Source organism: Stylophora pistillata, chromosome 2 (genome assembly GCF_964205215.1).
Source record: "Stylophora pistillata chromosome 2, jaStyPist1.2, whole genome shotgun sequence".
Classification (NCBI taxonomy): Eukaryota; Metazoa; Cnidaria; class Anthozoa; order Scleractinia; family Pocilloporidae; genus Stylophora; species Stylophora pistillata.
In genome coordinates, this window is record NC_142520.1 from 19782920 (window position 1) to 19796092 (window position 13173).

At 39.0% G+C, this 13173-nt stretch overlaps 1 protein-coding gene and 1 pseudogene across 1 annotated transcript in view; both read right to left on the bottom strand.

The window, feature by feature from the left end:
- Window positions 1–13173, bottom strand: part of LOC111347678 (uncharacterized) — a 724620-nt gene that overhangs the window by 243548 nt on the left and 467899 nt on the right. The window lies entirely within an intron of this gene.
- On the bottom strand, window positions 6752–7646 carry LOC148737635 (uncharacterized; annotated as a pseudogene).

A 13173-nucleotide genomic window follows, 5' to 3' on the forward strand; every position in this document is an offset into this window, starting at 1 on the left:
ATTGATGATAAGAAAAATAATAATGATAATAATAATAATAATAATAATAATAATAATAATAATTGAAAATAATAATCATTTTTTTACCATATCACAAACATGCTTGAAAATCGAAAAACATGGGTTAAAATGTCTAATGAAAATGAAAGAAACACTAGAGGACACACACTATGATAACGATAATTCACTCTAATCATCAAAAATATTTAGAGAGAAATTAAGATAATATCCTTCAAAATCGAAAAATAGATGAAAATGTCGACTAACAAATTATCTAAAAAAAAGAAACTAACTAACAAATGGCAGCCTCTGAACTTTAAAGATCTGGGTCAGTGCATTAGTAAAATCCAGTTTGGGCCTTCTAATATTCTGGATCCTCTTAGGCAGATTAGGGTGTATCTTAATAATGCAAACGAACTAAGTTTTTGCCCTGATCCAGGAAATTGTCTTTGAATAGTGTTCTCCTTTCTTGTCTGCAATGAGTTCTGCAAGGCGACTGTGATATGTCAAACATTCTTGGCCCATTCCACCAGTCAAAGTGAACACAAGAGGCGATCTTGTGTCGACAAATAATGTCAATATCATTAACAATGTTAGGGTAATCCCGGGAATAAGCGATCACGATATGGTTCTTTTTGAGGTGAACCTGGCATGTAGAAAGAAAAAGCCGGTGAGACGCAAGATTTATATGAGGAAAAGGGCAGATACCACCCGTATAAAGAAAGAATTACACGACTTTGCGAACGACTTCGTAGAAATGAAGAACGAATCCGTAGACACAAAGTGGAATATATTTCAACAAAGACTCACAGGAATTATGAACACCTGTATACCACACAAGTTTACTACCTCACGCTCTAACCTACCGTGGTTTAATCGTAACCTGAGAAGACAGACAGGAAAAAAGCAAAGGCTATACAACAGAGCGAAGAAATCAGGAAGCCAATCCGATTGGAATAAATTCAAATTAGTCAGGAAACAATTACACAAGAACTTGAATGAGTCCAGGAACAATTATCTTTCTGACTTTCTCGGTGATTCCATAAAACAAAACCCGAAGGCTTTTTGGTCACACATCAAAAACTAGGAAAAGAGGGTACAGATACCCAGGACCTCAAAGTTAGAAATGAGGTGTTTATGGAACCGAGAGCTAAGGCCGAAGTGCTAAATAGCCAGTTCTCCAGTGTTTTCAACAACGAAGAACTAGAGAATATCCCAGACCTTGGCGAAAGCCCTATCCCGACTATTGGAACAATAAAAATCACAACTCATGGAGTTGAAAAGCAACTTAGCGGGTTGAAGGCAGATAAAGTGTATAGCCCTGATGGATTTCCACCCTGGTTTTTAAAGGAAAATGTCTATGAAATATCACAGGTCCTTACTGACATACATCAAGATTGTATTCATACCGGAACTTTGCCTATCCAATGGAAACACGCCAACGTATGCGCTATTCACAAGAAAGGAAAGAAATCGGATCCCTCAAATTATAGGCCCGTGTCACTTACCTGCATTGCATCAAAGGTACTTGAGCATATTGTACATAGCCATGTTATGAAGCATCTTTCACAATATAGGTTGCTCACTGATTGTCAACATGGCTTTAGAGCGAAACGATCAACAGAAACACAGCTCATATGTACCATTCATGACATAGCAAGTGCTATCCAATCTAACAAAACAATTCACGCCGCAATCCTTGATTTTTCAATAGCATTCGACAAAGTTCCCCATCGCCGACTCTTGAAGAAACTTGATTATTGCGGAACTCGTGGCCCACTATTTAACTGGTTTGAATCGTTCCTAACAGAGCTTAACCAATCAGTGGTAATTGAGGGGGCATCATCTACCCCTGTAGTTACGAGATCTGGTGTTCCCCAAGGAACAGTCTTAGGACCGCTACTGTTCTTAATGTATATAAATGACTTACCTGATACTCTTAAATCTACTGTTAGACTTTTTGCTGATGATGCATTGTTATATGGGACAATTTGTTGTGATGAAGACACAGCCGATCTCCAAGAGGACTTATATGGATTAGAAGACTGGCAACAAACGTGGAAGATGGAATTTAATCCTTCAGAGTGTAAGATCATGTGTTTTACAACCGAGAGAGATCCACCAAAGCGAGAATACGTATTCTGTGGACAAATCCTAGAGGAAGTGGAATCTCACCCTCATCTGGGGGGTAATGCTCGATAACAAAATAAGGTGGTCACCACACATTGAAACAATCACATCCAGGGCAAATAAGGTCCTGGGACTTATCAAGTGAAACCCGTGGGACTGTCCAAAGTCTGTGAAAGAAACCGCCTATATGACACTTGTGAGGCCAAAACTCCAGTATGCCTGTAGCGCATGGGACCCACATTACCAGAAAGATAGAGCCGCTCTGGAAAGGGTACAGCAGAAAGCAGCACGCTTTGTCGCTGGAAATTACGATCGAACAACGAGCGTGACGGAAATGCTGCAAGACCTACAGTGGGACACACTTGAAACAATGAGAAGACATGCAAGGCTCTCCACTATGTACAAGATGTGCCACGGCCTCCTAGATGGGGATTGGGGGGACTATTTGATAACAAACAAAGAAAGGAGAACCTGAGGAGGCCATGATTTTAAATTTACTGTACCGAAAGGACATAAAGATATTTTTAGATTTTCTTTTTTCCCCAGGGCAATAACTGAATGGAACAAACTCCCAAAACAAACTGTTTCCAGCCAATCCCTCCGTGTTTTTAAAAGCAAATTAACTTAAATTTAGTTATCGGTAGTTTTAAATAGTTTTTAATAGTGTTGTATATTTAGCATAGCTTCACTTATTATTATCTTAGAGTTGGCGTGATGTCCTAAACGATTTTGCCGACATAACGATATTTAGATTTAGATTTAGAAATGAACCATGTTCGATGTCCAGAACACGTCTTGAGTAGGAACGTTTCTTCTCATTCTCATGCATGCGGTAAATCTGCTGCGGCTCCAGATTTCTGTACGATTCAGCGTTTGGGTGAGAAACTCGAATATCGAAAAATGCAGATCGATTGTGTTCCCAAAAACCACGAGCATGAATGTCTAGCGTTGCATCTTGCGCCATGTTGGAACCACTGTTTAATTGCTCTCTTGCCGTGTCTTGGAGTTGGGGTTCGATTTCCACATCTTTGCAGGCAATTCCTAAAACCTCAGCTTTTAAGTCTCTAAGTTCGTTGTGGCGCTGTATAATAATGATAATAATAATAATAATGATAATGATAATAATAATAATAATAATAATAATAATAATAATAATAATAATAATAATACCAAAAACGAAATGGCTGCTGAAAGAATTGTACCACAGGGATTTTTAAAATAAGGAATTGAACGTGGGACGGTAAACGGTGTACAATTAAGTTATATTCTGAAAAGAAAGTGCATAAATGTTTCATGTTTCGCACGCCGTGCACTCTCGTACTATTCCGTTATCTATTTTATTCAAGAACTTTTGTGCATAAGAGTAAGATATTGGTGTGGAAAAAGAAGCTTAGAATAAGTTTCAGAGTTTGCACCCAGAAATATTGTAATCGTTGCACATATAAAGAAGTAAATATCATTTTTCTTTAATTAATTAACTAATTGTATGAATACGATGGACGGTTGCTAGGTAAATTCCTCCAGGTGCTATGTTAGAGGTCACGTGACGACGCGTTCACAGCTTGAGCAGATCTAGGCGTCAAGCTAAAGAGCACTTTTCAGTCGTTTATCTCACATTGGATAATGCTTCCCGACCTTTTTTTTTTTTTTCATATTGAGTGGCTATGGCCTTTCACTTCTATGGCAGAGGAAAGAAAGATCAGGCTATTCGACTGACTGCTCCACGAAACGACCCATCTAAGATAGGTACGCTATCGGCTAACAACAAGTTTTCAGAAGCCAAAACGTCAACGTAACCGTTGAAATTTCGGTATTTCTAGAGTCCTGAGACTCCCATTGAGCAGTTCCTTCTGCTAAAATAATTTCCTTGCCTCCGGTGATGAATAACCGAGCAGGAATCCTGTAGGTGTTGATTGCAAAGACTGAGATAATAGGACACAAAATGCGAATGTTCTGTAGGGCTGCAGAGCTATCGATCATAGCGCTGCATGTAAAATGTGGTTGTTACCCTTTGCTGTTTTACTGAATAAATAATTTGAAGCGGCGTAGTTTGCGTGACAACAACAATTGACTTGCCGCTGTAACTTTGAAGCACGCGACCATCCTCAGGAATTTTCTCGAAGTGCCGCATCTTGAGAAAATTCTCTCCCTTAAATCTCGCTGGAGACTAAATTTTCTTTGCCGCGTCGAGCCTTTGCAAATTGAGCTAATTTTCTCACCGTTCTTGTTTGTTTCCACGCTTCCACAGTAGCCTTGTACTAAAACCCAGATATGATTAAAGATTTGAAATAGCATCAATAGATGGATGGGCGCCATGAGATCGGTCATTTTAGAGCGAGCGAGTTTTGCATTAATAGAGGGCCCGACTTCCTTTAGAAAGCCATCCACCTAGGGACCCATAAGCTCCAGCTTGTTGCTACTGAGTTCCTTTAACACGGAATTGTAGTACCTATGATGCAATTGTATACGGCTGAAAGGAACTAGGGGAATTAAAAGCACATGGTCGAGTGTCGAGTTGAATATGTTTTGTGTGCGTGTAATTTGGTTGAAACCGAATGATTCACAGACCGTGAAACACTACAGGGATCATCAAGGTCTCTCATCCCGTACTCTCATCCCGTAGTCTCATCCCATCATCAAGGTCTCTCATCCCGTAGTCTCTACGGAGTTGGTGTTCCAAAACTGGTCACCTCTCTCTGTTTCATCCTCCATGCTGAAGGGCCTTAAACATAGTTTGTTTGCTGTGCTCGCGCTGTCATTATTTGCTGCCATTTTTGAATGGGCCTTTACTTTTCGGGCCAGCTGCCGCTGACGATTTCTGCGCCAGCGTGCTTCAGAGCTGCGGGAAGAAAACCCTATTTTCCAGGCAACCAACCATCATTTGCTTGGTTGCTAGGAAAATATCTACAATGACTGATATGCAGCTCCATATTCATGATTTCCATGCCCCATATTTTGAGCCATCTGTGACAGATGTGCTTTGAATCCAGTGTGCTTTCCTCTTTTAAATTTCTCTTCTAGGAAGGCCTTCTGCTTAGCCACGGCGGACGGGCAGTCTTTCTCGAAGATCGCAATGCCCAGCTCTGGGGTAACGCCTGAACACTTTACTCTGAAATCTCAGAAGGGGCAATTTGGGTTGTACAGTAGATCATTCCTGATGTTTTTCAATGTAAAGCATCTTTGCCTTCTCGAGAAGCGAGTGCCTTTCCTCTATATAATACACTTCCCATACTGTATACGCCATTACACGTTGCAGTGGTGCTGAAAAGTACTCACGTATCCTTCAACTTGAAAAGAACAAAAGATCAGCGTGTTTGTAGTCAATGGATGTAACTTCTCCTCTCCTTAAACGATGTCTACTGTCTTTTTTGAAGAGGAGACTGCTTTTTTCCAAACAAAAGGATGGCTTAGAATTCTCCAAAAGAAAAGTAACTGTCGGGAAAGACTGGGTCTCTCAATGAACCCATCTGTAGAAAACGACTCAATAGACTCACGGTCAAACTCAACGTTTTACTTTATTTTGAATGGGAAAAAACACCTACGTGGCGAATACTCGGTCTGAAAAAAAGGGCGAAACTCCTGGAACTAAGTAAAGGTACTTGACATTTGATCCCTGTCACTCATTTCTAAATACGGTACATGTAACACAACGTCACGTTCTCTTGAACACCATCAGTTTGAACAAAAAAAGAGAAGATAAAAAGATGGCTACAAAAGATGACTATAAATTACGTGCGTGAGAAATTAACATTTGGTCAAAGTGAGCAAGAATTATAAGGAAAGAATACCATTGTTTGTAAAATTGTGGCCCAGGACCTATGAGTCTGCATGTCATGCAATCCAAGAACAGCAGGGGGCAGTTCACGGCAGTAACTTGTGAAGCCAATGCACAATCCATGTTTGGCGCTAATGCATGGTATGTACAAATTCATGAAAAATACTCAAATTAAAGTGTAAATATGGCAAACATATTGATTGTATGGTTCATTACCAGTTTCAAATTGTATCCGTATCGTACAGGACGATTTTGCATTTTGGCTTGTTTTGTTTGGAAAATAACCGCTAACATTTTAAATATGAGGTAACCTGAGCAACAGAAACAACGAAAGTTGAACTAAATTAGCTTTCTATCCAGAGTTGAGACGATTTCTCGCCTCAGAACTGCCTGACGTCTTTTGAACGTACGCATTGTTGATCTTTGACCTCGAATTGCGTGACAAGGAATGGCGTAGTTTGATCTCTGTGTTACTTCTCCTTGGGGTCCTAAAATTTCGTAGTCTTGAGTAGGCCAAAAATTGTATTGGATCTTTGTGAGTAAGAAGCCGTGTTCTTCGCCGGATTAACTTGGTATGACCCAATGCTATGTACCAAGGTACGATTTCACCCTCTCAATTTTGCCATTCCTTTGTCCGCCTAAATGAGCGGAATAACATTTGACGATAAAAACTTGCGACAAAACATTGCTTGATAACATTGTAAAATTTAAAAACGATAAAAAGCTATAGAAGGCTAAAATCGACGACGTTTCGACGTTGACATAACGTCATTATCAGGTCAAGAATGTACAAAAATAAGTTCTATAAATACTAAAAACGAACAATAAGAAAAAATAATTTGCGGGTTAAATAAAAAGATTAGCACGTATGGAGTCCGTTTGCATGTTCAGATTAGGTTTGAATTTCTTAATATAAAGCATTTCAAACACTAAAAAATCAGATTTGCTTTGACACTTTCTGAGAATCTTAAAATGACTATCATTCAAACAATCCTTCCTACCATGCGCTTCATGAAAATGCTTGCCAATTGCCGAGTTTTTGTGTTCAGCGACACGTTGAAAAAAGTGTCGGGCCGTATAGCCGACATAATCTGCATCGCACAGATCACATACAAAATGATAAACAACGCATCGCTGATTTACAATTGACGGCTTGGGTTCTTTAGGTTTTAGGTCTTGTTCTAATTTCTTGCTTACAAAAACTGGCTGCAAAACGAGGCCAATCTTATTACTGAGATCACACAGCTGTCTCCGAACAGAATTAGCTGAAACCTGATCATTGAATGGTAGATTTACTCTGACTATGTTGCTCTCGTCAGCATTTCTCTCCACTGTGCCTGCAGAAGGTTTACGAGAAACAAAATCGGAAATAACAGAGTCTATAAGACTACAAGGGTAATCAAGACGGCTAAAAATAGAGCGCAATTTCGCGCATTCTTCATTAAAAGCCTATATTGTGGAGGACAGCGCATAAGCGGGATGTAACATTGTCTTTAATAAAGAGTCTTTATTGCGTTTGTTAGTATGACTGTGGAAATGTAGAAGCAAGCCAATATTAGTTGGCTTTCTATAGACCTGAGTTTCAAGTTTTGTTCCATTCTTGATGATATCAATGCCGATGAAAGGAATCCTATCATCAACAGGAAGCTCCATCGTGAACAGTAAACTGGGATGTAGGCCATTCAGGGTAGAAAGAAACTTAGTGGCAGCATCAGTATTTGACATTCTTACAAGAGTATCATCAACGTTCCTCTGTACAAATGAGGCATCATTGTCATGTATTGTAGTTCTCATAATAATCCACGCAACACTGAGTAGGCGATAAGGGGTGGGTAAATTAACAGCAATGGTTTGGAGCGGGAAATATTGGAATAGTCATATGAAACGTATACTGAAAATATTTTGTTGAAGATTAAATAAAACCTGTTTTATTGTGCATGCGCACGCACAGATTCATATGATACGATCAGGCTTCTTTCGAAAGACAGAGGGAGGGAATAAAATTTGTATCTCTTCTAACTTAGCTGAGGCTTTTAAAATGAAAAGAAACCTGACATAGTAGTCTTGCATTCAAGCTGTACTAGACAAACTTTGCATATTTCATATTTAGTGATGTCCGCTCCTAAGGGTGGATAAGAAGACTATTCGAACACGGATTTGTCTAATTCAGAACAAGCAGAGAGTTTAAATGTTTTAAATATGGCTGCTATCATATTTTCTTCTATCCTGGGCTTTTTTTTTCGCTATTGGTTTTGAACAATTTTCTTTAAATTTACACCTGAATCTTAACAAAATATTTCTGGTTCAATATTGAACATCTTTTTAATACGTTGAATGTTTCTACCGCCCACGCAAAGTTAAAACTTAAAAGTAAAAGGCTTGGAAAACAAAAAAATAACTGATAATAGAAGGAAACAAGGTAACCAAGTTCTTCTTACACTGTAAGTTAAGAGTCTGAAAAAAGTGTAATCAGGAGGCTTTCCTTTTGCCTACTATCGTTTCTTTTGCCCAAGCATTATCGGGGCCACTATGTTGCATTCGTTTTTGAAAACAAGTCACCTTTCTCTGCTCTGTCAACCTTAAAACTCCCCTCCTCCACCCCTTACAAGTTTCTCGAGCCCAAATGATTGGTGATCTTTTCTTCCGTGTCTTCTGAAAACTCCGATACCAAACACAACTAATCTTCTCACGCTGTATTTCTTTCGGTCATTACTTTAAATATTTTTTTTTAGCAAGTAAGGAAATATTGGAAAAATTGTTCGCATTGTAACCAAAACAAAATATCCCACGCGGTATCACGGCTCTAATATAATATGAAAGTTGCTACATTTGATGATATTCTACTAGATATATACACTGTAAGTGTCATTGTCCCTGATTATATGTCCTTGGGCTGACTTTAAGTTGAGAAAGGAAAATGTTATTAAACAATATCTCTTATCTTACTAATTATATTCTTCTCCTGCGAGTCTCAGATAGGTTTATTCAATTAAATTGATTCTCTTTTTACCATAGTCACCTAATTTCTTGTAGAATTGAAAGACTCAAGTCCTTCTTACGTATATTTTTCGTCACAATATATCTGAAGCGTTATTGATTAGCGTAATTTAATTTTTATTGGTAGGGATATTGGGCTACAGCCTCTATTCCTTTCAACCCTCCGCCCATGCTTCCTCAAATATACTTTGAATCCACAGCAGAAAGAAGATTATCATTCATTTAATTTCTTGGCCTGGTAACCCGTAAAGCTTTTTACCGCGAAAAGGACGCTAGGGTGTTCACGCCGGCAGAATCAAGCGGAAGTGGACGAGTTTCCTCCCCCCTAGGATGGAAGAAATAAGCTTCCAGTGGCTACGCAACTTTCCATATCCAGCCTCCTTCCTCCCACCCTAAAAGTCGAAGGGTAACTAGCCTAAGAACCTGTGGACCGGGTTGATATACATATATCATAACGATTGTCTGATTGACGACTACGAAGTGTGGCCTTGTCCATCAATATTCTATTTTAAACAATAGTACATTTTTTTTCAACTTTGGTGAATATGTGTGATCATTTCAGCGTAGTAACTATTACAACTATCTCTTCAACAATTTCGTTTTCCCTGTGCATTATCCTTTTACATTGCCCGCAGGATTAAAATTAGGAGGAATAGGCTTTGTTTTTGACTCACAGGTACTGTAGGTTGGTATTGTTCATGAATATCTCTTTTGGCAAGTCCTCCAACTGGTTGTTGTGCAAGCGCCTGTCAACAAATGATGGCAGATAGTTTGTGTAACGAGCGTTCAGCTGCATTGCTGATATAAATGCATTATCGTTATCATCAATACCTTCAAGTTGTGAAAAATGTTTTGGGTAAGAAGCAAAGCTACTGATACTGCAAGAGATTCATATTTTGAGCCAAACGTGTCCACTGCATTATTACATTTCGTTGATCGCGCGAAGCCGATCTATCAGACATCCATCCATGTAACATGTATTAGCCATTGGCCAGTCCTATTTCTGAGAATCCACAGGGCGTTCGTGCTTTCTTTGGTGACATTTCCTTTACCATTAAGAAATGAACTGAGAAAAAAGTCGTTTTGTCGAGGAGCATTTGAAACAGTGTACCAATTTTTTCGCAATATGGTGCTGCGCAGTAATGCAAAATTAAAAGCCTAACCTTGTGGAAAGGAAGCTTTTTCTTTGCCATTATGAAATGTAAGGACAGATATTTTTTTCGTAATTTTTGTAATTTTTTCAATTAATTTACAAATGTCATTATGGGCCAGCCAAAGACCAGCGCGTGGTAACGATGACTGAAACTAGATCAGTTAGAACCTGTGAATACATCACAGTGTCGGTGTGTTGATAATATATTTTATTTTTCACATTTCGTTTACGCCAATTTGTTATCCCTTTATTTAGAACTTTAAGAAGTTCTCGGGGTTTTCATTTCAGCCGAATGATCTGGTTACTTTACTAATCGCTTTTTGGTCTCTTGATAGTTTGGTAAGATTGACGTCTCCGTGTTTTGTTAGTGCTTTTTAGAAAGAAAATTATAGATAGAGTTTTAGTCCAGGATAAGACACCGTGTAATCATGATCCTTTTTCGAATGAAAGACAAGTTTAGATCGTAATTCTCGATCAAGTAATCACGATCCGCGAGCAACAATAAGCAACAACTTGTAATACACTCAGGACCTTCTGCTTAGCACTAAAATGGAAAGCCTTTCTCGAAGATCGCAATGCCCAGCTCTGCGGTAACGCCTGAATTCTTTACTCTGCAATTTCAGAAGTGGCAATATAGGTCTGTGCACTAGATCCTTCTTAGTGTTTTTCAAAGGCATCTTTGCCTTGTCGAGAAGCGAGTGCCTTTCCTCTGTAAATATACACTTGCCGTACTGTAAACGCCGCAACCGTCTTTGCAGTGGTGCTGAAAAGTACTCACGCATCCTTCAACTTAAAAAGAAAAAAAGATCGGCGTGTTTGTTGGCAATGGATGCAACTTCTCTTCTTAAACCATGTCTTCTGTCTTTTCTTGAAGAGGAGACTGCTTTTTGTCAAACAAAAGGATGTCTTAGAATTCTCCAAAAGAAAAATAACTGTCGGGAAAGACTGAATCCCTCTCTGAAACCATCAGTTTGTACAAAAAAAAAAGAGAGGATAAAAAGATGGCCATAAAAAATTACTATAAATAACGCGCGTGAGAAATAAACATTTGGTAAAAGTGAGCAAGAATTATAACGAAAGAATGCCAGTGTTTGTGGTAACTGACGTTTGCTTTGCAATTGTGGCCCAGGACATGGGGGTCCGCATGTCGTGTAATCCGAGAGAAGCAGAAGGCAGTTCAAGACAGCATTTCGTGAAGCGAATGCGCAATCTATGTTTGGCGCTAATGCATGGTATGTACAAATTCATTAACAATGCTAAAATTAAAGTGTAAATATGGCAAACATATTGATTTTACGGTTCGTTACCAGTTTCAAATTGTATCCGTATCGTACAGGACGCTTTTTTTGTTGAAGTTGTTGAAGTTCATTTATTTGTTTAAGCAGGTTGATTAATTGGCAGCTGTAATAGCTGATGTGGATCTGCTGTCCTAACCCACCCATCTCACCCCATGGGAGGACATCCATCACACAGTAATCTCGTGTGTGGGAAATTAACGTCTCCTGCCCTAACCCTGCAGGAAACGGGACCTCCATTTATTCCTCCCTATCCGAGAAGACTAGAATAGCTAACCATTTCTTGATGTTATAGAAAGGTAGCAAATTCTTCTCAGTTATTTTAAGACCTTGAGTGTTGGTCCGGCCGGGGCTCGAACCCTCGACCTCCCGCACTACAGTCCAGCGCTCTATCCATTGAGCTAACCGGGAGGCGGTTGCACATTGGCTTGTTTTGTTTGAAAGATAACCGCTAACATTTTGAACATCAGGTAACCTGAGGAACAGAAACGACGAAAGTTGAACTAAATTTGCTTTCTATCGAGTGTAGAAACGATTTTTTGCTCCAAAACGGCCTGGTGTCTTTTCAACGCGCGAATTGTTGATTTTTCACCTCCAATTGCGTGACAAGGAATGGCGTATTTTGACACCTTTGTCAGTTTTATTTGGGGTCCTTAAATTTCGTAGTCTTGAGTAGCCCAAAAATTGTATTGAATTTTTGTGAATAAGAAGCCTTGTTCCTCGCTGGATTAAATTGGTATAACCCCATGCCATGTACCAAGGTGCGATTTGATCAACTCAATTTAGCCATTTCTTTGTCCGCCTAAATGGGTGGAATAATGAAAAACAACAAAAATCGCCCAAAAACGTAGTTCGCGACAGAATTAGACAAATACCGCTTCAGACTGTTCGTAAATACGTGTTCTTTCCATTGCGAAAATCGTTGGTCACATTTATCGTTTGGTTTATTCTCAAGCGACGTTCAAATTACTGGTTATCTAGTCCTAGTGAAGCTGACATGAGAGCCACCAAATCCATTTTACCGCTGTTCGCGTAAAATCAAAATGCAATGGAACTTAAAGTATTTTGTCTAAAAAGAATGCATTCAGACTTATATTCTGCCAAAGCTAGGGGATTTTCAATTTTTCGTATTGCACATCTTCAAGCGCTATTTAGGGAGGGCCGCTCTTAAGTAATTAAGTTTAATTTGATCTACGAAAAAGTTCGGCTAAAGTCGCTCACCATGTCAAAGATTTTTTAGAATGGTGCTATTTTATTTCTAATTTCTGAAAAAAAAGAGCTTCTTCCTGTTCAATGTTGTACACCTTTCTCATCCACAAAATATTTCTATCGGATTTTAAAAACAATTTCCAACTAGAATACTTGGAAAAAGGACGAAATGGAAACGACGCACCAGACCCCTATTGCACCCTAATTGTATCGCACCCCTTAATCCAGTTTAACAGAAACATAAACAACAGTAAATGATAAAATTTAAGTACGGTTATAAGGAACCAGATGTCCTCTATAAAGGCCTTAGAGAACTCGTGGGGGTTCGTGAGTTATCTAACACCCTCCTGTATTTTGTGATAATGTGCAGAGAAAAGAGCTGAGGTGTTCACCACTGGTATTTTGTTACTTAATTGAGATAAAGAAACGTGGTTCAGAGACACTAGAATATGGGGTCTGGATTTAGGAAGGACTATTACACGGGACTCGTACCTCCTCCAAAGTCTTGAACATTTTTTCGATTCAACAAGATTTCTAAATTTCGCGTAGAGGATAAGGGGTGAGTAAATTAACAGCAATGGTTTGGAGCAGGAAATCTTGTATTAGTCATATAA